General features: G+C 38.8%; 1 non-coding gene across 1 annotated transcript; it reads left to right on the top strand.

The window, feature by feature from the left end:
• The first annotated feature begins 4,224 nt into the window (after positions 1-4,224).
• LOC130938018 (small nucleolar RNA R71) lies at positions 4,225-4,332 on the top strand. The gene has a single exon (XR_009069202.1). It is a non-coding gene; the product is annotated as a small nucleolar RNA R71 (small nucleolar RNA).
• Positions 4,333-27,431: the final 23,099 nt, after the last annotated feature.

The following is a 27,431-nucleotide window of genomic DNA, read 5'->3' as shown; positions in this document are numbered from 1 at the left end:
GTTTTGCTAGAGTCCCCAATTAGAGGTGTCCAGGGTTCTTAAGCACACTCTTTTTGCCTTGGATCACGACTTTATTTTTACCCTTGCCTTTTGGTTTAAAGGGCTATTGGCTTTTTCTGCTTGCTTTCTCTCTTTTTTTTCGCACATAATCTCTCTCTCTTTTTTTTTTGGTATTCACTGCTTTTTCTTGCTTCAAGAATCATTTTTATGATTTTTCAGATCCTCAGTAACATGTCTCCTGTTTTCATCATTCTTTCAAGAGCCAACATTCATGAACAACAAATTCAAAAGACATATGCACTGTTCAAGCATACATTCAGAAGTCAAAGAATTGCCACCACATCAAAATAATTAATCTGTTATAAAATTCAAAATTCATGCAGTTCTTCTCTTTTTTAATTAAGAACATTTTTTATTTAAGAAAGGTGATGGATTCATAGGACATTCATAACTTTAAGGCATAGACACTAAGACACTAATGATCATAAGACACAAACATAAATAAACATAAGCATAAAAATTCGAAAAACAGAAAAACAAAGAACAAGGAGATTAAAGAACGGGTCCACCTTAGTGATGGCGGCTTGTTCCTCCTCTTGAAGATCTTATGGAGTGCTTGAGCTCCTCAATGTCTCTTCCTTGCCTTTGTTGCTCCTATCTCATGATTCTTTGATCTTCTCTAATTTCATGGAGGAGGATGGAATATTCTTGGTGTTCCACCCTTAATTGTCCCATGTTGGAACTCAATTCTCCTAGGGAGGTGTTGATTTGATCCCAGTAGTTTTGTGGAGGAAAGTGCATCCCTTGAGGCATCTCAGAGATTTCATGATGAGTGGGATCTCTTGTTTGCTCCATCCTTTTCTTAGTGATGGGCTTGTCTTCATCAATGAGGATGTCTCCCTTTATGTTAATTCCAAATGAATTACAGAGGTGACAAATGAGATGAGGGAAGGCTAACCTTACCAAGGTAGAGGACTTGTCCGCCACCTTATAAAGTTCTTGGGATATAACCTCATGAACTTCTACTTCCTCTCCAATCATGATGCTATGAATCATGATAGCCCGGTCTATAGTAACTTCGGACCGGTTGCTAGTGGGAATGATTGAGCGTTGGATAAACTCCAACAATCCCCTAGCCACGGGCTTGAGGTCATGCCTTCTCAGTTGAACCAGCTTCCCTCTTGAATCTCTCTTCCATTGAGTGCCCTCTCCACAAATGTCTCTGAGGACTTGGTCTAACCTTTGATCAAAGTTGACCCTTCTAGTGTAAGGGTGTTCATCTCCTTGCATCATGGGCAAGTTGAATGCCAACCTTACATTTTCTGGACAAAAATCTAAGCATTTCCCCCGAACCATTGTAAGCCAATTCTTTGGGTCTGGGTTCACACTTTAATCATGGTTCTTGGTGATCCATGCATTGGCATAGAATTCTTGAACTATTAAGATTCTGACTTGTTGAATGGGGTTGGTAAGAACTTCCCAACGTCTTCTTCGGATCTCATGTTGGATCTCCGGATATTCACTCTTTTTGAGTTTGAAAGGGACCTCGGGGATCACCTTCTTCATGGCCATAACTTCATAGAAGTGGTCTTGATGCACCATTAAGATGAATCTCTCCATCTCCCATGACTCGGAGGTGGAAGCTTTTGCCTTTCCTTTCCTCTTTCTAGAGGTTTCTCCGGCCTTAGATGCCATAAATGGTTATGAAAAAACAAAAAGCAATGCTTTTACCACACCAAACTTAGAAGGTTTGCTCGTCCTCGAGCAAAAGAAGAAAGAAGAGAGTAGAAGAAGAAGAAATAGAGGAGATGGAGGTGGCTTTATTTTTCGGCCAAGGGGGAGAAGTAGTGTGTAGGTTGTGTGAAAATGAAGGAGTGAAGATGGGTTTATATAGGGGTGGAGAGAGGGGTAAGGTTCGGCCATTATGGGTTGGTTTGGGATGGAAAGTGGTTTGAATTTGGATGGTGGGGTAGGTGGGGTTTTATGAAGGATGGATGTGAGTGGTGAAGAGAATGGTGGGATTTGATAGGTGAGGGGTTTTTTGGGGAAGAGGTGTTGAGGTGATTGGTGAATGGGTGAAGAAGAGAGAGAGTGGTGGGGTAGGTAGGGATCCTGTGGGGTCCACAGATCCTGAGGTGTCAAGGATAATTCATCCCTGCACCAAGTGGCGAGCAAAAATGCTCCTTCTGCCAATCCTGGTGTTAAACGCCGTGCTGGTGCCCATTTCTGGCGTTAAACGACAGTCTGGTGCCCCTTTCTGGCGTTAAATACCAGTCTGGTGCCCCTTTCTGGCGTTAAACGCCCAGAATGGTGCCAGACTGGGCGTTAAACGCCCATTTGCTGCCCTTACTGGCATTTAAATGCCAGCAAGGTTTTCCTCCAGGGTGTGCTATTTTTCTTTCTGTTTTTCATTCTGTTTTTGCTTTTTTAATTGTTTTCGTGACTTCACGTGATCATCAACCTATAAAAGACATAAAATAACAAAGGGAAATAGATAAATATAACATTGGGTTGCCTCCCAACAAGCGCTTCTTTATTGTCAGTAGCTTGACAGTGGGCTCTCATGGAGCCTCACAGATACTCAGAGCAATGTTGGAACCTCCCAACACCAAACTTAGAAGTTGGTTGTGGCCTCCCAACACCAAACTTAGAGTTTGACCGTGGGGGCTCTGTTTGACTCTGCTTTGAGGGAAGCTCTCCATGCTTCCTCTCCATGGTTACAGAGGGGTGTCATTGAGCCTTAAACACAAAAGATTCTTCATTCACTTGAGTGATCAATTCTCCTTTGTCAACATCAATCACAGCCTTTGCTGTGGCTAGGAAGGGTCTGCCAAGGATGATGGATTCATCCATGCACTTCCCAGTCTCTAGGACTATGAAATCAGCAGGGATGTAATGGTCTTCAACCTTTACCAGAACATCCTCTACAAGTCCATAAGCTTGTTTTCTTGAATTGTCTGCCATCTCTAGTGAGATTCTTGCAGCTTGCACCTCAAAGATCCCTAGCTTCTCCATTACAGAGAGAGGCATGAGGTTTATGCTTGACCCTAGGTCACACAGAGCCTTCTCAAAGGTCATGGTGCCAATGGTACAAGGTATTGAGAACTTCCCAGGGTTCTGTCTCTTTTGAGGTAATCTCTGCCTAGTCAAGTCATCCAGTTCTTTGGTGAGCAAAGGTTCGTCCTCCCAAGTCTCATTACCAAATAACTTGTCATTTAGCTTCATGATTGCTCCAAGGTACTTAGCAACTTACTCTTCAGTGACATCTTCGTCCTCTTCAGAGGAAGAATACTCATCAGAGCTCATGAATGGCAGAAGTAAATCCAATGGAATCTCTATGGTCTCAGTGTGAGCCTCGGATTCCCATGGTTCCTCATTAGGGAACTCATTGGAGGCCAATGGATGTCCATTGAGGTCTTCTTCAGTGGCAATCACTGCCACTTCCTCCTCTCCAAATTCGGCCATGTTGATGGCCTTGCACTCTCCTTTTGGATTCTCTTCTGTATTGCTTGGAAGAGTACTAGGAGGGAGTTCAGTAACTTTCTTACTCAGCTGACCCACTTGTGCCTCCAAGTTTCTAATGGAGGACCTTGTTTCAGTCATGAAACTTTGAGTGGTTTTGATTAGATCAGAGACCATGGTTGCTAAGTCAGAGTGGCTCTGCTTAGAATTCTCTATCTGTTGCTGAGAAGATGATGGAAAGGGCTTGCCATTGCTAAACCTGTTTCTTCCACCATTATTGTTGTTGAAACCTTGTTGCGGTCTCTGTTGATTCTTTCATGAGAGATTTGGATGATTTCTCCATGAAGGATTATAGGTGTTTCCATAGGGTTCTCCCATGTAATTCACCTCTTCCATTGATGGGTTCTCAGGATCATAAGCTTCTTCTTCAGATGAAGCGTCCTTAGTACTGCCTGGTGCAGCTTGCATTCCAGACAGACTTTGAGAAATCATATTGACTTGCTGAGTCAATATTTTGTTCTAAGCCAATATGGTATTCAGAGTATCAATCTCAAGAACTCCTTTCTTCTGATTTGTCCCATTGTTCACAGGATTCCTTTCAGAAGTGTACATGAATTGGTTATTTGCAACCATTTCAATGAGTTCTTGAGCTTCTGCAGGCGTCTTCTTCAGATGAAGAGATCCTCCAGCAGAGCTGTCCAATGACATCTTGGACAGTTCAGACAGACCATCATAGAAGATACCTATGATGCTCCATTCAGAAAGCATGTCAGAAGGACACTTTCTGATCAATTGTTTGTATCTTTCCCAAGCTTCATAGAGGGATTCACCTTCCTTCTGTCTGAAGGTTTGGACTTCCACTCTAAGCTTACTCAATTTTTGAGGTGGAAAGAACTTTGCCAAGAAGGCATTGACTAGCTTTTCCCAAGAGTTCAGGCTTTCTTTAGGTTGTGAGTCCAACCATATCCTAGCTCTGTCTCTTATAGCAAAAGGGAATAGCATAAGTCTGTAGACCTCAGGGTCAACCCCATTGGTCTTGATAGTGTCACAGATTTACAAGAATTCAGCTAAAAACTGATGAGGATCTTCCAATGGAAGTCCATGGAACTTGCAATTCTGTTGCATTAGAGAAACTAATTGAGGCTTAAGCTCAAAGTTGTTTGCTCCAATGGCAGGGATAGAGATGCTTCTCCCATAGAAGTCGGGAGTAGGTGCAGTAAAGTCACCCAGCACCTTCCTTGCATTGATGGCATTGTTGTTGTTTTCGGCTGCCATGTCTTCTTCTTGTTTGAAGATTTCTGTTTGGTCCTCTACAGAGAGTAGTGCTTTAGCTTCTCTTAGCTTTTACTTCAAGGTCCTTTCAGGTTCAGGGTCAGCCTCAACGAGAATGCTTTTGTCTTTGCTCCTGCTCATATGAAAGAGAAGAGAACAAGAAAGTATGGAATCCTCTATGTCACAGGATAGAGATTCCTTGAGGTGTCAGAGGAAAAGTAGAATGGAAGGAGGAGGTAGAAGAATTCGAACTTATCAAGAGGGATAGAGTTCGAATTGTGCATTGAGGAGGAGTGTTAGTCCATAAATAGAAGGATGTGAGAAGAGGGGAAGAATTTTCGAAAATTAAAGTTGGGAAAGAAATAAAGTGATTTTGAAAAAGATTTTGAAATTAGAAATCAAAAAGATATGATTGAAAATTAATTTTGAAAAAGATGTGATTGAATAAATATGATTGAAAAGATATAGTTTTAAAAAAGATATGATTGAAAATATATGATTGAAAAACAATTTAAAAAGATTTGATTTTTAAAATTAATGACTTGGCTAACAAGAAATTTAAAAGATATGATTCAGACATTAAACCTTTCTCAACAGAAAAGGCAACATATTTGAAATGTTTGAATCAAATCATTAATTGTTAGCAAGTATTTTTGAAAATGGAAAGAAATTGATTTTGAAAATATATGATTGAAAAGATATGATTTGAAAAAGATTTGATTTTGAAAAATTATGAAAACTTGAAAAAAATTTGAATTAAAAACAAAATCTTCCCTCTTGTGCCAACCTGGTGTTAAACGCCCAGAATGGTATACATGCTGGCGTTTAACGCCCAAAATGCTACCCTTTTGGGCATTAAACGCCCAGCCAGGTACCCTGGCTGGCGTTTAAACGCCAGTTTTCCTTCTTCACTGGGCATTTTGAACGCCCAGCTTTTTCTGTGTAATTCCTCTGCTGTATGCTCTAAATCTTCAATTCTCTATATTATTGACTTGAAAAGACACAAATTAAATTAATTTTTTTTTTGAATTTTTAATGATGAGGAATAATCAAAATGCCACTAAGATCAAATAAACAATGCATGCAGAACACCAAACTTAGAAGTTTGTATACTACTGACACTAACAAATTGAGAATGCATATGAGAAACAACAAAACACTCAAGACAAGAGAATTTAAAGATCAGAACAAGGAAATCATCAAGAACAACTTGAAGATCAATGAAGTACATAATGCATGTATTTTCGAAAATTAGAAGAATAAAGACATGCAATTGACACCAAACTTAATATTAGACACTAGACTCAAACAAGAAACATAAAATATTTTTTATTTTAAGATTTTATAAATTTTTTTTGTGCTTTTTCGAAAATTATATGGAAAAGAAAATAAAGAGATTCAAAGTTTTTAATGAGAATTCCAGGAATCATTGCAATGTTAGTCTAAAACTTCGGTCCAGGAATTAGACATGGCTTACTAGCCAGCCAAGCTTTCAAGGAAAGCTCCGGTCCAAAACACTAGACATGGCTAATGGCCAGCCAAGCTTTAGCAGATCATTACTTTCAATAGCAAAATTGATAGAAATCAACAAGCTCTCGTGATGATAAGTTGAAACCTCGGTCCAAAAGATTAGACATGGTTTCACAACTAGCCAGGCTTCAACAAATAATCATGAAACTCTAGAATTCATTCTTAAAAACTCTGAAGAACAAATAATTTTTTTTTGGAATTTTTCGAAAATAAAAAGTAAAAAGGCTTAAACATAAAATAAAATTACTTAATCTGAGCAACAAGATGAACCGTCAGTTGTCCAAACTCGAACAATCCCCGGCAACGGCACCAAAAACTTGGTGCACGAAATTGTGATCATCAATGGCGCCATCAACATGGTACGCTCAATTGCAATCTCAGCTCTTTATCACAACTTCGCATAACTAACCAGCAAGTGCACTAGGTCGTCCAAGTAATAAACCTTACGCGAGTAAGGGTCGATCCCACGGAGATTGTTGGTATGAAGCAAGCTATGGTCATCTTGTAAATCTCAGTCAGGTGGATTCAAATGGTTATGGAGGATTAATGACTAAAAGATGAATAAAACATAAAAATAAAGATAGAAATACTTATGTAATTCATTGGTGAGAATTTCAGATAAGCGTATGGAGATGCTTTGTCCGTTCCGTCTCTCTGCTTTCTTACTGTCTTCATCCAATCCTTCTTACTCCTTTCCATGGCAAGCTGTATGTTGGGCATCACCGTTGTCAATGGCTACAGTCCCGTCCTCTCAGTGAAAATGTTCAACGCGCTCTATCACAGCACGGCTATTCAACTGTCGGTTCTCGATCATGTCGGAATAGAATCCAGTGATTCTTTTGCGTCTGTCACTAACGCCCCACAATCGCGAGTTTGAAGCTCGTCACAGTCATTCAATCCTTGAATCCTACTCAGAATACCATAGACAAGGTTTAGACCTTCCGGATTCTCTTGAATGCCGCCATCAATTCTAGCTTATACCACGAAGATTCCGATTAAGGGATCCAACAGATATCCACTCAATCTAAGGTAGAATGGAGGTGGTTGTCAGGCACACGTTCATAGGTGAGAATGATGATGAGTGTCACGGATCATCACATTTATCAAGTTGAGGAACAAGTGATATCTTAGAACAAGAATAAGCCGAATTGAATAGAAGAACAATAGTAATTGCATTGATACTCGAGGTACAGTAGAGCTCCACACCTTAATCTATGGTGTGTAGAAACTAAACCGTTGAAAATTCATAAGAACAAGGTCTAGGCATGGCCAAATGGCCAGCCTCCCAAAGAGGGTTCAATCATAAAAACATGATCAAAAGGCTTCTAAGATTGAAAGATAAAAATACAATAGCAAAAGGACCTATTTGTAGATAACTAGTGGCTTAGGGTTTACAAAGATGAGTAAATGACATAAAAATTCACTTCCGGGCCCACTTGGTGTGTGCTTGGGCTGAGCATTGAAGCTTTCATGTGTAGAGACTTTTCTTGGAGTCAAACGCCAGCTTTTGTGCCAGTTTGGGCGTTTAACTCCCATTCTTATGCCAGTTCCGGCGTTAAACGCCAGAATTCTTGAGCTGACTTGGAACGCCTGTTTGGGCCGTCAAATCTCGGGCAAAGTATAGACTATTCGATAGGGGCAAGGGAGGTCAGAATCCAACAGCATCTGCAGTCCTTTTCAGCCTCTGAATCAGATTTTTGCTCAAGTCCCTCAATTTCAGCCAGAAAATACCTGAAATCATAGAAAAAACACAAAAACTCATAGTAAAGTCCAAAAAAGTGAATTTTAACTAAAAACTAATAAAAATATAATAAAAACTAACTAAAACATACTAAAAACATACTAAAACAATGCCAAAAAGCGTATAAATTATCCGCTCATCAAGCTTGCAAGATCATTAGAAACAACTCTCCCAAAGCCATTACCATCCAATACAACATTCAAGTGGGTAAAATTCTTATACTTGATCTTTACTTTCCCACTTGAATATGGTTTACTTGAGACAGATGATCAGCTTAGAGCTCTTTGTGGCTTTAAGAGTAAGAGAGATATGGTTAGTTGTTGGCGACACAATCCTAGGTTTGTTGTGGTTGGGAGCTCAAAATCTAAATGCAATGGTTGGTGTAGAGCTCCAATGAATGGGTCTAGGAAGCTGTTTTGATGCCTTAGTGAGAAGTCAGATCGCTTACCACCTGGAAGGAATCATGATGATCAACCTGAAGACTGGTGTAGAGTCAAGATTTGGGATCCGGGAATATATGTAGATCAATTTTGGGATCTCAAAGCTTGTGAAAAACTCCATCAAAGCATGAGGAATTTACTTGGAATAGATAGAGCTTTATGGAAGTCCAAGCATTGGTGAAAATTTCAAGATGAGTTCAAGCACAAGCCACCATGACAAGGAGCTCACCAAATGTCCAACTTAAGGACTTTAACTAAAAGTGCTAGGTGGGAGACAACCTACCATGGTATAATCTTTCCTTTTTATTCTTAATCTTATTTTATTTTATTTTTACTAGTGTTCAATCATAATTTCTGCATATTCACATGCATTCTGCATTCGCATCTGCATATTGCATAAAAAAAGCGGCAGAGAGTTGCGTGGGAGCAATGCAAAAAGTGTGCCAATCGCACAAGCATTACCACGTGCACACGTCCGTCACGCGTGCGCGTCATTTTGAAAATTTGGCACTTCACGCGTACGCGTCAATGACGCGCACACGTGACCTAGGAAAATCGGCGTAAAGAGGTGTCAGGCCGAAAGTTGTGCTGGCCTGGTGCGGGCACTGTGCCCAAGGCACAAATTCACCCACACGTACGCGTCCCTGACGCGTATGCGCCATTTTCAAATTCTGACCACTCACACGTACGCTTCAATGATGCCCACGCATCACATGTTATTTTGGCACACACCCCAAGACAAACAGAGCGTTGTGCGCGGGCAAGGATGCCTTTGCGCGAGTAGCACAAACACGGTCACGCGTAAGCGTGACCAATGCCCACACGTCACCTTCCAATTTTTGCGACCCACGCGTACGCGTGGAGTACGCGTGCGCGTCACTAGCGCAACACCATCAGATCCCTGCGCCGCCACTTTTCTTATCTTATCTTTTCTAATCCTTATTTCTTTCTTCTTTCTTTCTCTTCTTTCTTCTTTATTATCCATTCTTTTTCTCCTTTTTCTTCCTTTAATTTTTCTTCTTCTTCCCCCTTCCATCATATCTTATTCATCTCATATTCTCCATTTACTCTCTTTGTCCCCTTCTTCTCAAGGTTTTTTTTTCTTTCTATTTTCTTTCTTCTCTTCTTATTATTTATTTATTTTTACATTATTTTACTTGGTGTTTGAAATCTAATTGGGTGATTGTTTTCTTCTATAATTACTTGTGGATTATTAAGGAGTTGTTTGACAATAATCACTAATTATTTTTGTATTGTTTGCATGTTCAAATTTAATACTTTCAATAACATATTTATCACGCATACTAAGTTTTTGTGAAAAGTCCGTATAAGCATTATGAACTCTTAATTATTTTATCCTTTCACTCTAATGCCTGTTTTTCACAAAACCCTTCCAAAATTTTATTAATTAAATATAATTGTCAATACAAACGTTATTGTTAGTTTTGTTACGACTAATAATACATTTTGGCCTTTCATGCTTGATCTATACTACTCATGCGTTTGCCAGCATGCCAATAAACATCTTGCATTTAATTGCCTCAATATATCATGCTATATTTCCATTGATGTCCTAATTAAATGGAGTCACGACCATGTGTTAACGACATTCTTCTTTACCTTGGCATGATTATCATTCGTACTGCCCTATCCTTTGCTCTATCCCTTTGAATTCATGTCCCTTTCTATTTCCCCTTTTCAAGATGGTCACCAAGAAGGGTACAGAGAGAGCCTCTAACAAGTCACCAGCAAGGAAAAAAACAAAAAGCACAAGCACCTTCAACAAATCAACTGCTCCCTCAGATACTTTAGAGGATGGACTGACTGGACCGGTAGGTAAAGCGAATGGAGCACCGTAACAAGTGCCAATTTACATACCTCAAGGAGCTGATTGTTGGCAACCACCCACCTAAGGAAGACCAAAGGACACTCCGGACTCCACCTTACCTACCAGCACCGGGAGCCATGACGGTCCCGATTGTGGAGATGCTGCTACCAGCCCCCCTTTGTTCTTGACTGATGGCACCGAGGACGGTGCCAAGCTTTAAGTGCGGGGAGGTCGGTCAGTACCTGACTTCTGGAGGTAACTTTTCTCTCTTAACACCAACATTTTTAGTTTTTCTTTTGTTAGTTAGGATAGATTGCATGTTAATAATTGCTTGCATGTATGTTTTGCTTGGTTAAAGTAATGAGTTTCTTTTCAAGACCCGTTTTATAGTATTTCACTAATTTAAATTAAAAATTTTTGTGTTAAAAGCTTGTTTGAAGATTGTAAATTGGAACATGATTTTAAGCTAAGAACACACAACTTGTGAGATTTGAGCTTAAGTACATGGTTACATTATTTAACCATAAAAATTTATTCTTGTGTGATTACTTCTCTATGATTGTAATCTATATTTTGTTCCATCTTAGATGTCCAATGTTTAGTGTATTTATATGCATGCATATGATTGAGGCCATTATTTGATTATTAGCTCACTTATCCCAAATAGCCTACCCTTACATTTACCTTTGTTAGCCACTTTGAGCCTATTAATCCCCATTTGTTCTATATTTTAGCAGATCACTAGACTTAAGCAGAAAAATAATTAAAAACCTTAATTGAATCTTTGGTTAACTTAAGACAGAGATTGTGTATCAACTAAGCGTGGAAAAAAGTGGGAACATGGATTAGTAAATGAATGTGTTATGTTTTTTACTTTGATAAAATATTGGGAATTTGGGTACCTACTCATGTGAGACCAGAAAAATTAAAAACTCATATGCATTAATAAGTTATGTTTATTTTCCTTAAAAAAAAGACCAAAAAAGAAGAAAAAGAGAAATAAAAAGAAAAAGAATATATATATACAAAATAAAATAAATAGGGGACAAAATTATCCCAATGTTAAGTTTAATGAAAGGTTAATGCATATGTGATAAAATCAAAAGAAATATTTGGTACATGAGTATGTGATACAAAAGTGGAAATTATGGGTAGCTAGGCATGATTTTAGAGTTACATAGAATATGTGTCTGTGTTAGGTGAAAGCTTAGGTTAGTCAAAGATTCATATTTTGGCTCACTTAGCCATACATATATCCTCACCCACACCTTTGCCCCATTACAACCCTGAAAAGACCTCATGATGTTTGCATTGGTATTTTAAATATTTATTGATTGGTTAGATGAAGAACAAAGTTTTAGAAAGCATGACTAGAGAAGAATAGAGTGATCAACCCTAGACACTTGAGACATTAGAGTGCATATACACTACCAGTGAAGGTTCAATGCTTAATTCTATGTTCTCTTCTTTCATAAGCTATCCTCTTACAAGTTTACTTGTCTTTTATTGTATGATTTGAATTAGTGGAACCTAATCTATTTTTGTCTTGAAAAACTTGTTTACTTTTGACCAAGTTGATAGAACCATCTTAGCATATAGTTGCATTCATATATAGGTTGCATTTCATGAGTCTTACTTTCCCCCATTCATTCCTTTTGTCTCCTTGAGCTTAGCATGAGATCATGCTAATGTTTAAGTGTGGGGAGATTGATTAACCACTATTTTATGGTTTATCTTGTGCTAATTTGAGTGATTTTTATCAAGCCTTTGCACACTTATTCATACTATTTGCATGGTTTTACATTTTCCCTTCCTAACTTTGTGCTATGATTGAGAACATGCTTCTTTGGCCTTATATTTGCTAATATTAATCCTCTTTTATTACCATTCAATGCCGTGATATCTGTGTTAAGTTATTTCAGTGATTACAGGGCAGGAATGGCTTAGAAAATGGAAAGGAAGCATGCAAAAGTGGTAGGAATACAAGAAACTGAAGAAACTGCTAAAGTTGTCTAACCTGACCTCTTGGTACTAAATCGACTATAACTTGAGTTACAGAGGTCCAAATGATGCAATTTTAGTTGCGTTGGAAAGTTAACATCCGGGGCTTTGCAACGATATATAATTTGCTATAGCTGCTCTGAAGATAAGCAACACGCACGCGTGGATCACGCACACACGTGACTTGGAGAAAACTCAATCTACGCGTATGCGTGGACGACGCGTACGTGTGACTTTGCCACGTGCTGGACGTATCAGAAATCGCTGGAGGCGATTTTTGGGCTATTTTTGACCCAATTTTTGGCGCATAAAACACAGATTAGAGGCTATAAAGTGGGGGAATGCATCCATTCATTGGGAGAATATTCATTATTCACACAATTTTAGGTTTTAGATGTAGTTTTTAGAGAGAGAGACTCTCTACTCTCTCTCTTAGGTTTTAGGATTAGGATCTCTCTTCTACTTTTAATTCTTCTAGTACTCTAGTTTAATGATTTTCCTTTGTTGATTATTTGATGTTGCTACTTGGTTTATGAATTCTCATGTTTAATTTGATTTCTCTATTTAATGCAGTTTGAGGTATTTCATATTCATGATTTTAATTTAGCTTTTTACATTCTTAGCTTGTGTTGAGTTATTGGAGACACATGAGTTATCAAACTCCTTGTTGATTGAAAATTGGAATTCTTTGCTATTTAATTTGAATTCCCCTAACTCTAGTTTTTTCTTAGGAATTGACTAGGACCTGAGGAATCAAATTGATTTATCCACTTAACATACCTTCATAGTTAGAGGTTGACTAAGTGGGAGCAAAAGCCAATTCTCATCACAATTGATAAGGATAACTAGGATAGGACGTCCAGTTCTTATACCTTGCAAGGGTTTTCATGATAATTAGTTTACTTCCTTATCATTTACATTCCATGTTCAAACCTTTCAAAAATCCAATGAGACTTTATTTGTAAAATTCTTTACTAGTAAAAACCCGTTCGTCACTGCTCAATGTTGCTTGCTTCACTTTGACTCCATTCAATTAAAGGTTGACTTGTTGTGCTCACTGAGGCTAATTGGATGTCATCTATTTTTTTCGCCATCAACTCTATCTGCTGTTGGATTTATTGGTGCATCAACTTGTTTTGTGCCAAGATAGTATCCACTCCTTCTAGTTCCAACACACCCTTCTTTTGAACTGGTTGGCATTGCCTCTATTGTGCATAGAAGTATTGGTTGTTGGCCATAGTGTCTATGAGATTCTAGGCTTCCTCGGCTGTCTTCATCAATTGTAGTGAGCCTCCTACAGAGTGATCCAAGGACTCTTGAACTTTTAGAGTCAAACCATCATAGAAATTCTGAAGTCTATCCCATTCACTAAACATCTCAGGTGGGCATTTTCTAATCAAAGATTTGTATCTTTTCCATGCCTCATAAAATGATTCTCCATCCATTTAAGTGAATGTTTGCACCTATATCTTCAATCTGATGATCCTCTGGGGTGGATAGAACTTAGATAAGAACTTGTTCACCAAATCATCCCAAGTGTTGATGCATTCTTTGGGGAATGTCTCCAGCCATTGAGATGCATTGTCCCTCAAAGAAAATGGAAATAACAACAACTTGTAAATGTCTGGATGTACTCCATTTGTATTAACAATATCAGGTATCCTCAGAAAAACAGACAAGTGTTGATTAGGGTCTTCAAGAGGCCCCCTCCATAAGAATAATTGTTTTGTACCAAAGTGATGAGCTGAGACTTCAACTCAAATTTGTTTGCATGAACATTAGGAGTGAGTATGCTACTCCTTCAGTTTCTTGGATTTGGGAATGTGTAGGAAGCTATAACTCTCCTTTGAGGTGGGCCATTATTGTTGGCAACTCCCTCAGGTGGGTTATGCAAATTACCCTCCATGACTTGGTCCTCTCCTTCTGAGTCCTCTTCACCAATTACCCTCTTTCCTCTTACTTCCCTTCTTAGTCTCCAGAGGGTTCTCTCAGGTTCAGGGTCAAAAAAATTGGATGCTTCTCTCCTTGCCTCTGACATACAACACACACAAATCAACAACACAAGTGAAGCACTCTATTGCTAGAGTGAAGTTAAAGTTAGTGAAACAAAATCTTAAACAGTTAGTGGGCTTAACAAAGAAAAGGAAAATGCCTAATCTAGACTACCATTCACTTAATCATTGAAAATTAAGATTCTTCACGTAACCGGCAAGTATACCGGATTGTATCAAGTAGTAAAACTCACCGGAGTGAGGTCGATCCAACGGAGCTTGGTAGCTTAAGCAACTTCGGTTAAATGGTAGTTTAGTTAGGCAAACATTGTTTTGTTTCATGAGAATTCATATCTTGAATGTAATTGCTGGAAATGTAATGACAAGTAATCAAAAGAACTAAAGTAAGGAAAGCAAATTAACTGACTGAAAGTAAATAACTGAAACTTAAATGGCAAGAAACTTAAATGACATCAAGAGTAAATTCCAAGAAAATAGAGTGAAAATTTTTAAAGAGAAAAGAAGTAAAGTGCAAGTAATTGAAAGCTGAATTTAAAGAGTAGGAATGTTAAATTGCTTGATTATAAAAGGGAATTGGGTAGTAGGCATTCAAAATAACTAAAGAACAAAGGAAATGAGAATTGATGGTAGAGATCACTAAGGATCAGAGGTGTAAATTCTCATGAATTGATGATGATCAATTCCTTCTCAATCATGGGGATAGATCCATGGCGGATTGTGAATAATTGAGCCCCAATCTCTTGGTGGCTCAATTTCTCTCAACATAATCAATTGCCACTCTTGTGATCTAATTGTTCATGAGAAGAGATAAAGCTCAATAGCTAATCCTTCATGCCACACAATTCTCAAGATCTCAACCAAGGGTGGTTACATCTCACATATCAACCCAAAGTATATCAATCAAGAGAATTACGAAAAGATGAACTCTAAAGTGAATTCTATGACTCCTTTCTCAAGTTCATCACAAAATTCAAATAGATCCAACCCCCTCTCGGTAGTGATTGGATCTGTGAAGAACAAGAGTTTCCTCTTGGAGAAACCCACTTGAATTGATAACAAAAGAAAAGCTATCAATTCATTTGAATAAACAGAGCTTCTTGATGAACTAATTTTTGACGGTCTAGAATTTCACAAATGAAGTCTCGTTGTAAAGTATAGTTTCTAAACCAACTATAATCCTTTCATGCAAAAAATTGGTTGTCACAAAGAACAAACCCCAAATAAGATTTAACCGGTGTATTTGGACTCCGGGTCGTCTCACGAGGATTGCAATGAAATGGTCAATTATTGGCTGTCAGGGAATATTTTGGGGTTTTTGGAATATAAGACATGAAAAGTAAATGATAAGGAAATTCAAATAACAAAAAGGCCTTGGCAAGGATTGGTGGTCAAGGATCTCTATCCTTATCACTAACCACAACATGAGAATTAGCAAGGATCAACCCCATTAAGTCATCCTCTAAATGATAAAAGGAAAGTCAAATGAGCTATGTCAATCCAAGTCCATAAGTCCTAGTTCTCCACCAATTCAATTAGTGAGATCTAAGGTCAATGGATCCCAATCATCAATCACTTGGACATTAGTAACTCAAGAGTTCCTAAGTTACCTTCCCAAACCAAGAGCATAAAATTCTACTCTAACATCTTTCCAAGCATTTTGTCAAGCACTTGGAAGGCATACAAGGAAAGCATAGTAAAAGTGCAAGAAATATAAATCTACCAACTACCAATTGTAAGGAAAGATAAAATCACAATTCAAATGAACAATAAAAGAACATCAAATATTAAATTGCATTAAAAATAAACCAAATCCATCATGAGTGCATGATTATAAAAGAGAGAAAAGAGGAAAATTAACACTACAAACCATGAGAATAAAATAGTAGAAGCAAGAAATCATAAAGGAAATGAGATGGAAACATGAAATTAGACCTAGATCTAGAAGAGATTAACCTAACCTAACCTAATTCTAGAAAGAAGAGGGAGCTTCTCTCTCTAGAAACTAAACTACATGATGCTACCACTTCAACCAATTGCTCCCCCTTGCTTGGGCTTCAATTCTGCATGAAATACACTCAGAAACAGGTTGGAATTGGGCCTGGGCTGCTCAAAAATCGCCCCCAGCAATTTGCCTTTAAGTGAGTCACGTGCGAGTATCCTTAGGCGAACTCACTTTTACGCGCGCGCCTTGTACGCGTGCGTGCCCATTGATGCATTCCCAATTCTTGGTTTCTTCATGCATTCTCCACTTTGTATGCTTTTCTTCTCATTTCTTCCATCCAATACTTGCCCTATTGATGCACGAAATTGTGATCATCAATGGCGCCATCAACATGGTACGCTCAATTGAAATCTCAACTCTTTATCACAACTTCGCACAACTAACCAGCAAGTGCACTGGGTCGTCCAAGTAATAAACCTTACGCGAGTATGGGTCGATCCCACGGAGATTGTTGGTATGAAGCAAGCTATGGTCACCTTGTAAATCTCAGTCAGACAGATTCAAATGGTTATAAATGATATATGAATAAAGCATAAAGATAGATATACTTATGTAATTTATTGGTGAGAATTTCAGATAAGCGTATGGAGATGCTTTGTCCTTTCCGTCTCTCTGCTTTCCTACTGTCTTCATCCAATCCTTCTTACTCCTTTCCATGGCAAGCTGTATGTTGGGCATCACCGTTGTCAGTGGCTACAGTCTCGTCCTCTCAGTGAAAATGTTCAACGCGCTCTGTCACAGCACAGCTAATCATCTATCGGTTCTCAATCAGGTTGGAATAGAATCCAGTGATTCTTTTGCGTCTGTCACTAACGCCCAGCCTTCAGGAGTTTGAAGCTCGTCACAGTCATTCAATCCTTGAATCCTACTCAGAATACCACAGACAAGGTTTAGACCTTCCGAATTCTCTTGAATGCCGCCATCAGTTCTAGCTTATACCACGAAGATTCCGATTAAGGGATCCAAGAGATATCCACTCAATCTAAGGTAGAACGGAGGTGGTTGTCAGGCACACGTTCATATGTGAGAATGATGATGAGTGTCACGGATCATCATATTCATCATGTTGAGGAACAAGTGATATCTTAGAACAAGAATAAGCCGAATTGAATAGAAGAACAATAGTAATTGCATTAATACTCGAGGTACAGCAGAGCTCCACACCTTAATCTATGGTGTGTAGAAACTCCACCGTTGAAAATACATAAGTGATAATAGTGATCATTGGCTTTGGCCCCAGAGAGGGAACCAGAAGAACCAAGATGAGAGTACAATAGCAAAAGGTCCTATATCTAGAGAACTAGTAGCCTAGGGTTTACAGAAATGAGTAAATGACATAAAAATCAACTTCCGGGCCCACTTGGTGTGTGCCTGGGCTGAGCATTGAAGCATTTTCGTTTAGAGACTTTTCTTGGAGTTAAACGCCAGCTTTTGTGCCAGTTTGGGCGTTTAACTCCCATTCTTGTGCCAGTTCCGGCGTTTAACGCTGGGCAGTTTTGAGCTGATTTGGAGCGCCGATTTGGGCCATCAAATCTCGGACAAAGTATGGACTATTATATATTGTTGGAAAGCCCAGGATGTCTAATTTCCAACGCAGTTGAGAGCGCCCCAATTGGGCTTCTGTAGCTCCAGAAAATTCACTTCGAGTGCAGGAAGGTCAGAATCCAACAGCATCTGCAGTCCTTTTCAGCCTCTGAATCAGATTTTTGCTCAGGTCCCTTAATTTCAGCCAGAAAATACCTGAAATCACAGAAAAACACACAAACTCATAGTAAAGTCCAGAAAAGTAAATTTTAACTAAAAACTAATAAAAATATAATAAAAACTAACTAAAACATACTAAAAACATACTAAAAACAATTCCAAAAAGCGTATAAATTATCCGCTCATCACAACACCAAACTTAAATTGTTGTTTATCCCCAAGCAACTGAAAATCAAATAAGATAAAAAGAAGATAATATGCAATGAATTCAAAAAACATCTATGAAGATCAGTATTAATTAGATGAGCGGGGCTTTTGGCTTTTTGCCTCTGAACAGTTTTGGCATCTCACTCTATCCTTTGAAATTCAGGATGATTGGCTTCTATAGGAACTCAGAATCCAGATAGTGTTATTGATTCTCCTAGTTAAGTATGATGATTCTTGAACACAACTACTTTATGAGTCTTGGCCGTGGCCCAAAGCACTCTGTCTTCCAGTATTACCACCGGATACATACATGCCACAAACACATAATTGGGTGAACCTTTTCAGATTGTGACTCAGCTTTGCTAGAGTCCCCAATTAGAGGTGTCCAGGGTTCTTAAGCACACTCTTTTTGCCTTGGATCACAACTTTATTTCTTTTTTTTTTGTTTTTTTTTCACTGCTTTTTCTTGCTTCAAGAATCATTTTTATGATTTTTCAGATCCTCAGTAACATGTCTCCTTTCTCATCATTCTTTCAAGAGCCAACCATTCATGAACAACAAATTCAAAAGACATATGCACTGTTTAAGCATACATTCAAAAAACAAAGTATTGCCACCACATCAAAATAATTAATCTGTTATAAAATTCAAAATTCATGCAATTCTTCTCTTTTTTTTCAATTAAGAACATTTTTCATTCAAGAAAGGTGATGGATTCATAGGACATTCATAACTTTAAGGCATAGACACTAAGACACTAATGATCATAAGACACAAACATAGATAAACATAAGCATTAAAATTTGAAAAATAGGAAAATAAAGAACAAGGAAATTAAAGAACGGGTCCACCTTAGTGATGGCGGCTTGTTCTTCCTCTTGAAGATCTTGTGGAGTGCTTGAGCTCCTCAATGTCTCTTCCTTGCCTTTGTTGTTCCTCTCTCATGATTCTTTGATCTTCTCTAATTTCATGGAGGAGGATGGAATATTCTTGGTGCTCAACCCTTAGTTGTCCCATGTTGGAACTCAATTCTCCTAGGGAGGTGTTGATTTGCTCCCAATAGTTTTGTGGTGGAAAGTGCATCCCTTGAGGTATCTCAGGGATTTCATGATGAGTGGGATCTCTTGTTTGCTCCATCCTTTTCTTAGTGATGGGCTTGTCCTAATCAATGAGGGTGTCTCCCTCTATGTCAATTCCAACAGAATAATAGAGGTGACAGATGAGATGAGGAAAGGCTAACCTTGCAAGGTAGAGGACTTGTCCGCTACCTTATAAAGTTCTTCGGCTATAACCTCATGAACTTCTACTTCCTCTCCAATCATGATGCTATGAATCATGATGGCCCGGTCTATAGTAACTTCGGACCGGTTGCTAGTGGGAATGATTGAGGGTTGGATAAACTCCAACCATCCCCTAGCCACGGGCTCGAGGTCATGCCTTCTTAGTTGAACCGGCTTCCCTCTTGAATCTCTCTTCCATTGAGCGCCCTCTTCACAAATGTCTATGAGGACTTGGTCCAACCTTTGATCAAAGTTGACCCTTCTAGTGTAAGGGTGTTCATCTCCTTGCATCATGGCAAGTTGAATGCCAACCTTACATTTTCCGGACTAAAATCTAAGCATTTCCCCCGAACCATTGTAAGCCAATTCTTTGGGTTCGGGTTCACACTTTGATCATGGCTCTTGGTGATCCATGCATTAGCATAGAACTCTTGAACCATTAAGATTCCGACTTGTTGAATGGGGTTGGTAAGAACTTCCCAACCTCTTCTTCGAATCTCATGTCGGATCTCCGGGTATTCACTCTTTTTGAGTTTGAAAGGGACCTCGGGGATCACCTTCTTCATGGCCACAACTTCATAGAAGTGGTTTTGATGCACCCTTGAGATGAATCTCTCCATCTCCCACGACTCGGAGGTAAAAGCTTTTGCCTTCCCTTTCCTCTTTCTAGAGGTTTCTCCGTCCTTGGATGCCATAAATGGTTATGGAAAAACAAAAAGCAATGCTTTTACCACACCAAACTTAGAAGGTTTGCTCGTCCTCGAGCAAAAGAAGAAAGAAGAGAGTAGAAGAAGAAGAAATAGAGGAGATGGAGATGGCTTTGTGGTTCAGCCAAAGGGGGAGAAGTAGTGTTTAGATTGTGTGAAAATGAAGGAGTGAAGATGGGTTTATATAGGGGTGGAGAGAGGGTTAGGGTTTGGTTATGAATAGGTGGGTTTGGGAGGGAAAGTGGTTTGAATTTGAATGGTGAGGTAGGTGGGGTTTTATGAAGGATGGATGTGAGTGGTGAAGAGAAAGATGGGATTCGATAGGTGAGGGGTTTTTGGGGAAGAGTGGTTGAGGTGATTGGTGAATGGGTGAAGAAGAAGAGAGAGGGTGGTGGGGTAGGTGGGGATTCTGTGGGGTCCACAGATCCTGAGTTGTCAAGGAAAATTCATCCCTGCACCAAGTAGTGAGCAAAAATGCTCTTCATGCCAATTCTGGCGTTAAACGCCGGGCTGGTGCCCATTTCTGGCGTTTAACGCCAACTTCTTGCCCTTTTCTGGCGTTTAACGCCAGTCTGGTGCCCCTTTCTGGCGTTAAACGCCCAGAATGGTGCCAGACTGGGCGTTAAACGCCCATTTGCTGCCCTTACTGGCGTTTAAACGCCAGCAAGATCTTCCTTCAGGGTGTGCTGTTTTTCTTTCTGTTTTTCATTTTGTTTTTTGCTTTTTCAACTGATTTTATGACTTCTCATGATCATCAACCTACAAAAAACATAAAATAACAAAGAAAAATAGATAAATATAACATTGGGTTGCCTCCCAACAAGCGCTTCTTTAATGTCAGTAGCTTGACAGTGGGCTCTCATAGAGCCTCACAGATACTCAGAGCAATGTTGGAACCTCCCAACACCAAACTTAGAGTTTGAATGTGGGGGTTCAACACCAAACTTAGAATTTGGTTGTGACCTCCCAACACCAAACTTAGAGTTTGACTGTGGGGGCTCTGTTTGACTCTGTTTTGAGAGAAGCTCTTCATGCTTCCTCTCCATGGTGACAGAGGGATATCCTTGAGCCTTAAACACAAAGGATTCTTCATTCACTTGAATGATCAATTCTCCTCTGTCCACATCAATCACAGCCTTTGCTGTGGCTAGGAAGGGTCTGCCAAGGATGATGGATTCATCCATGCACTTCCCAGTTTCTAGGACTATGAAATCAGCAGGGATGTAATGGTCTTCAATCTTTACCAGAACATCCTCTACAAGCCCATAAGCTTATTTTCTTGAATTGTCTGCCATCTCTAGTGAGATTCTTGCGGCTTGTACCTCAAAGATCCCTAACTTCTCCATTACAGAGAGAGGCATGAGGTTTACACTTGACCCTAGGTCACACAAGGCCTTCTTGAAGGTCATGGTGCCTATGGCACAAGGTATTAAGAACTTCCCAGGATCTTGTCTCTTTTGAGGTAATTTCTGCCTAGACAAGTCATCCAGTTCTTTGGTGAGCAAAGGAGGTTCGTTCTCCCAAGTCTCATTACCAAATAACTTGTCATTTAGCTTCATGATTGCTCCAAGGTACTTAGCAACTTGATCTTCAGTGACATATTCATCCTCTTCAGAGGAAGAATACTCATCAGAGCTTATGAATGGCAGAAGTAAATCCAATGGAATCTCTATGGTCTCAGTGTGAGCCTCAGATTCCCATGGTTCCTCATTAGGGAACTCATTGGAGGCCAGTGGATGTCCATTGAGGTCTTCCTCAGTGGCGATCTCTGCCTCTTCCTCCTCTCCAAGTTCGGCCATGTGGGTTATGTTAATGGCCTTGCATTCTCCTTTTGGATTCTCTTCTGTATTGCTTGGAAGAGTACTAGGAGGGAGTTTAGTAATTTTCTTGCTCAATTGTCCCACTTGTGCCTCCAAGTTTCTAATGGAGGACCTTGTTTCAGTCATAAAACTTTGAGTGGTTTTGATTAGATCAGAGACCATGGTTGCTAAGTCAGAGTGGCTCTGCTTAGAATTCTCTGTCTGTTGCTGAGAAGATGATGGAAAAGGCTTGCCATTGCTAAACCTGTTTCTTCCACCATTATTGTTGTTGAAACCTTGTTGAGGTCTCTGTTGATCCTTCCATGAGAGATTTGGATGATTTCTCCATGAAGAATTATAGGTGTTTCCATAGGGTTCTCTCATGTAATTCACCTCTTCCATTGAAGGGTTCTCAGGATCATAAGCTTCTTCTTCAGATGAGGCATCCTTAGTACTGCCTGGTGCATTTTGCTTTCCAGACAGACTTTAAGAAATCAAATTGACTTGCTGAGTTAATATTTTGTTCTGAGCCAATATGGCATTCAGAGTATCAATCTCAAGAACTCCTTTCTTCTGATTCGTCCCATTGCTCACAGGATTCCTTTCAGAAGTGTACATGAATTGGTTATTTCCAACCATTTCAATGAGCTCTTGAGCTTCTGCAGGCGTCTTCTTCAGATGAAGAGATCCTCCAGCAGAACTATCCAATAACATCTTGGACAGTTCAGACAGACCATCATAGAAGATACCTATTATGCTCCATTCAGAAAGCATGTCAGAAGGACACTTTCTGATCAATTGTTTGTATTTTTCCCAAGCTTCATAGAGGGATTCACCTTCCTTCTGTCTGAAGGTTTGGACTTCCACTCTAGCTTACTCAATTTTTTAGGTGGAAAGAACTTTGCCAAGAAGGCATTGACTAGCTTTTTCCAAGAGTTCAGGCTTTCTTTAGGTTGTGAGTCCAACCATATCCTAGCTCTGTCTCTTACAGCAAAAGGGAATAGCATAAGTCTGTAGACCTCAGGGTCAACCTCATTGGTCTTGACAGTGTCACAGATTTACAAGAATTCAGCTAAAAACTGATGAGGATCTTCCAATGGAAGTCCATGGAATTTGCAATTCTGTTGCATTAGAGAAACTAATTGAGGCTTAAGCTCAAAGTTGTTTGCTCCAATGGCAGGGATAGAGATGCTTCTCCCATAGAAGTCGGGAGTGGGTGCAGTAAAGTCACCCAGCACCTTTCTTGCATTGTTGGCATTGTTGTTGTTTTCGGCTGCCATGGGTTCTTCTTTTTTGAAGATTTCTGTTAGATCCTCTATAGAGAGTTGTGCTTTAGCTTCTCTTAGCTTTCGCTTCAAGGTCCTTTCAGGTTCAGGGTCAGCCTCAACAAGAATGCTTTTGTCTTTGCTCCTGCTCATATGAAAGAGAAGAGAACAAGAAAATATGGAATCCTCTATGTCACAGTATAGAGATTCCTTAAGGTGTCAAAGGAAAAGAAAAATAGAAGGAGGAGGTAGAAGAATTTGAACTTATCACCAAAGACAGAGTTCGAATTGTGCATTGAGGAGGAGTGTTAGTCCATAAATAGAAGGATGTGAGAAGAGGGGAAGAAATTTTTGAAAATTAAGTAAAAGATTTTAAAAACATGTTGAAAAAAACTAATTGATTTTTGAAAACTAAGAGTGGAAAAGTAATCAAGTGATTTTTGAAAAAGATTTTGAAATAAGAAATTACAAAGATATGATTGAAAACTATTTTGAAAAAGATGTGATTAAAGAGATATGATTGAAAAGATATAGTTTTAAAAAGATATGATTGAGAAGATATGATTTGAAAAACAATTAAAAAAAAAGATTTGATTTTGAAAACTAATGACTTGGCTAACAAGAAAGATATGATTCATACATTAAACCTTTCTCAACAGAAAAGGCAACATATTCTGAGATGTTGAATCAAATCATTAATTGATAGAAATTGATTTTGAAAATATATGATTAAAAAGATATGATTTGAAAAAGATTTTATTTTGAAAAAATTTGAAAACTTGAAAAAAAATTTGAGTTAAAAACAGAATCTCCCCTCTTGTGCCATCCTGGCGTTAAACGCCCAGAACGGTATACATTCTGGCGTTTAACGCCCAAAACACTACCCTTTTGGGCGTTAAACGCCCAACCAGGCACCCTGGTTGGCGTTTAAACGCCAGTTTTCCTTCTTCACTGGGCATTCTGAACGCCCAGCTTTTTCTGTGTAATTCCTCTGCTGTATGTTCTGAATCTTCAATTCTCTGTATTATTGACTTGAAAAGACACAAATTAAAAATTTTTTTTTGGATTTTTAATAATGAGGAATAATCAAAATGCAATCAAATAAACAATGCATGCAAGACACCAAACTTAGCAGTTTGTATACTACTAACACTAAGAAAATGAGAATGCATATGAGAAACAACAAAACACTCAAGACAAGAGAATTTAAAGATCAGAGTAAGGGAATCATCAAGAACAACTTGAAGATCAATAAAGACACATGAATGAATTCAAAGAAAATGCAAGAAAAAAGAAACATGCAATTGACACCAAACTTAAAATGAGACACTAGACTTAACAAGAAACAAAAATATTTTTGGTTTTTATGATTTTGTAATTTTTTTTGGTTTTTTTCGAAAATTGAGTGGAAAAGAAAAATAAAGATATCAAAATTCTTAATGAGAATTCTAGGAATCATGCAATGTTAGTCTAAAGCTTTAGTCTAAAGAAATTAGACATGGCTAGCCAAGCTTCAGCAGGACATTACATTCAAGAGCTAAATTGATGAGAATCAATCAGCTTTGGTGATGATAAGAACATCACCTTGAAACACTAGAATTCATTCTTAAGAACTCTGAAGAAAAATACCTAATCTAAGCAACAAGATGAACCGTCAGTTGTCCAAACTCAAAAATCCCCGGCAACGGCGCCAAAAACTTGATGCACGAAATTGTGATCATCAATGGCGCCATCAACATGGTACGCTCAATTGAAATCTCAACTCTTTATCACAACTTCGCACAACTAACCAGCAAGTGCACTGGGTCGTCCAAGTAATAAACCTTACGCGAGTAAGGGTCGATCCCACGGAGATTGTTGGTATGAAGCAAGCTATGGTCACCTTGTAAATCTCAGTCTGGCAGATTCAAATGGTTATAAATGATATATGAATAAAGCATAAAGATAGAGATACTTATGTAATTCATTAGTGAGAATTTCAGATAACCGTATGGAGATGCTTTGTCCCTTCCGTCTCTCTACTTTCCTACTGTCTTCATCCAATCCTTCTTACTCCTTTCCATGGCAAGCTGTATGTTGGGCATCACCGTTGTCAGTGGCTACAGTCTCGTCCTCTCAGTGAAAATGTTCAACGCGCTCTGTCACAGCACGGCTAATCATCTGTCGGTTCTCAATCAGGTTGGAATAGAATCCAGTGATTCTTTAGCATCTGTCACTAATGCCCAGCCTTCAGGAGTTTGAAGCTTGTCACAGTCATTCAATCCTTGAATCCTACTCAGAATACCACAGACAAGGTTTTGACCTTCCGGATTCTCTTGAATGCCGCCATCAGTTCTAGCTTATACCACGAAGATTCCGATTAAGGGATCCAAGAGATATCCACTCAATCTAAGGTAGAACGGAGGTGGTTGTCAGGCACACATTCATAGGTGAGAATGATGAAGAGTGTCACGGATCATCACATTCATCAAGTTGAGGAACAAGTGATATCTTAGAACAAGAATAAGCCGAATTGAATAGAAGATCAATAGTAATTGCATTAATACTCGAGGTACAGCAGAGCTCCACACCTTAATCTATGGTGTGTAGAAACTCCACCGTTGAAAATACATAAGTGATAATAGTGATCATTGGCTTTGGCCCGAGAGAGGGAACCAGAAGAACCAAGATGAGAGTACAATAGCAAAAGGTCCTATATGTAGAGAACTAGTAGCCTAGGGTTTACAGAAATGAGTAAATGACATAAAAATCCACTTCCGGGCCCACTTGGTGTGTGCTTGGGCTGAGCATTGAAGCATTTTCGTGTAAAGACTTTTCTTGGAGTTAAACGCCAGCTTTTGTGCCAATTTGGGCGTTTAACTTCCATTCTTGTGCCAGTTCCGGCGTTTAACGCCGGGCAGTTTTGAGCTGATTTGAAGCACCGGTTTGAGCCATCAAATCTCGGGCAAAGTATGGACTATTATATATTGCTGGAAAGCCTAGGATGTCTAATTTCCAACGCAGTTGAGAGCGCGCCAATTGAACTTTTGTAGCTCCAGAAAATCCACTGCAAGTGTAGGGAGGTCAGAATCCAACAGCATCTGCAGTCCTTTTCAGCCTCTGAATCAAATTTTTGCTCAGGTCCCTCAATTTTAGCCAGAAAATACCTGAAATCACAGAAAAACACACAAACTCATAGTAAAGTACAAAAAAGTGAATTTTAACTAAAAACTAATAAAAATATAATAAAAACTAACTAAAACATACTAAAAACATACTAAAAACAATGCCAAAAAGCATATAAATTATCCGCTCATCACCTATGAACCTGAAATCACTCAACAAACATATCAAGGTATCAGATGGAATTAAAGTGAGTTAAAATCACCAATTTAAAGGCCTAAAAAGCATGTTTTTACACTTAAGCACAATTCAAGGGAGAATTACAAAACCATGCTATTTTATTGAACAAATATGGGAAAATGATAAAATTCCCACAAATTAAGCACAAAATAAACCACAAAATTGGAGTTTATCAAATCTCCCCACACTTAAACTAAGCATGTCCTTATGTTAAAATCAAAAAAGAAGTAACGGGTATCAACATTTATTCAATGCAAACTAACTAAATGCAATCTATCTAAATGAATGCAACTATTTGGTCAAAATAAGTCAATTTCCAAGAATACATATAAGTACAAGGGCTAAAGCATAGCAATCAAAGCAAACCCACAATTGAATTGAATCATTGAAAGATTTTACAAACTTGCAAGAAAAGATGATAATAGGTGGAAACACGTAATTGAGCGATCGAACCCTCACCGGATGTGTATCCGCTCTAGGCACTCAAGTGTATGGGGTTGATTCACTCAATTCTCCCCTAATCATGCTTTCCAAGATTTGTTTTTCATCTAACAATCAACAATTATTTCATGCATGCATACAAATATCATGAGGGCTTTCCCGTAGGTTGTAATGGGGCTAGGGTTAAGGTAAGGATGCATATGGTCAAGTGGACTAGAATTTGAATCTTTGATTAACCTAAGCTTCCCACCTAACCTATATAACAACCTATACAATTCAAAGCTAACCTAACTACCCATTCTTCACTTTTTCACACACTCATGCATTCCATTTTTGGTCACTACACATACGCATTGATTTTTTTTATTGAGATTTACTTGGGGCATTTTGTCCCCATC

This window comes from Arachis stenosperma, chromosome 6 (genome assembly GCF_014773155.1).
Source record: "Arachis stenosperma cultivar V10309 chromosome 6, arast.V10309.gnm1.PFL2, whole genome shotgun sequence".
Lineage (NCBI taxonomy): Eukaryota > Viridiplantae > Streptophyta > Magnoliopsida > Fabales > Fabaceae > Arachis > Arachis stenosperma.
This window is presented reverse-complemented; position numbering and strand designations above follow the sequence as displayed.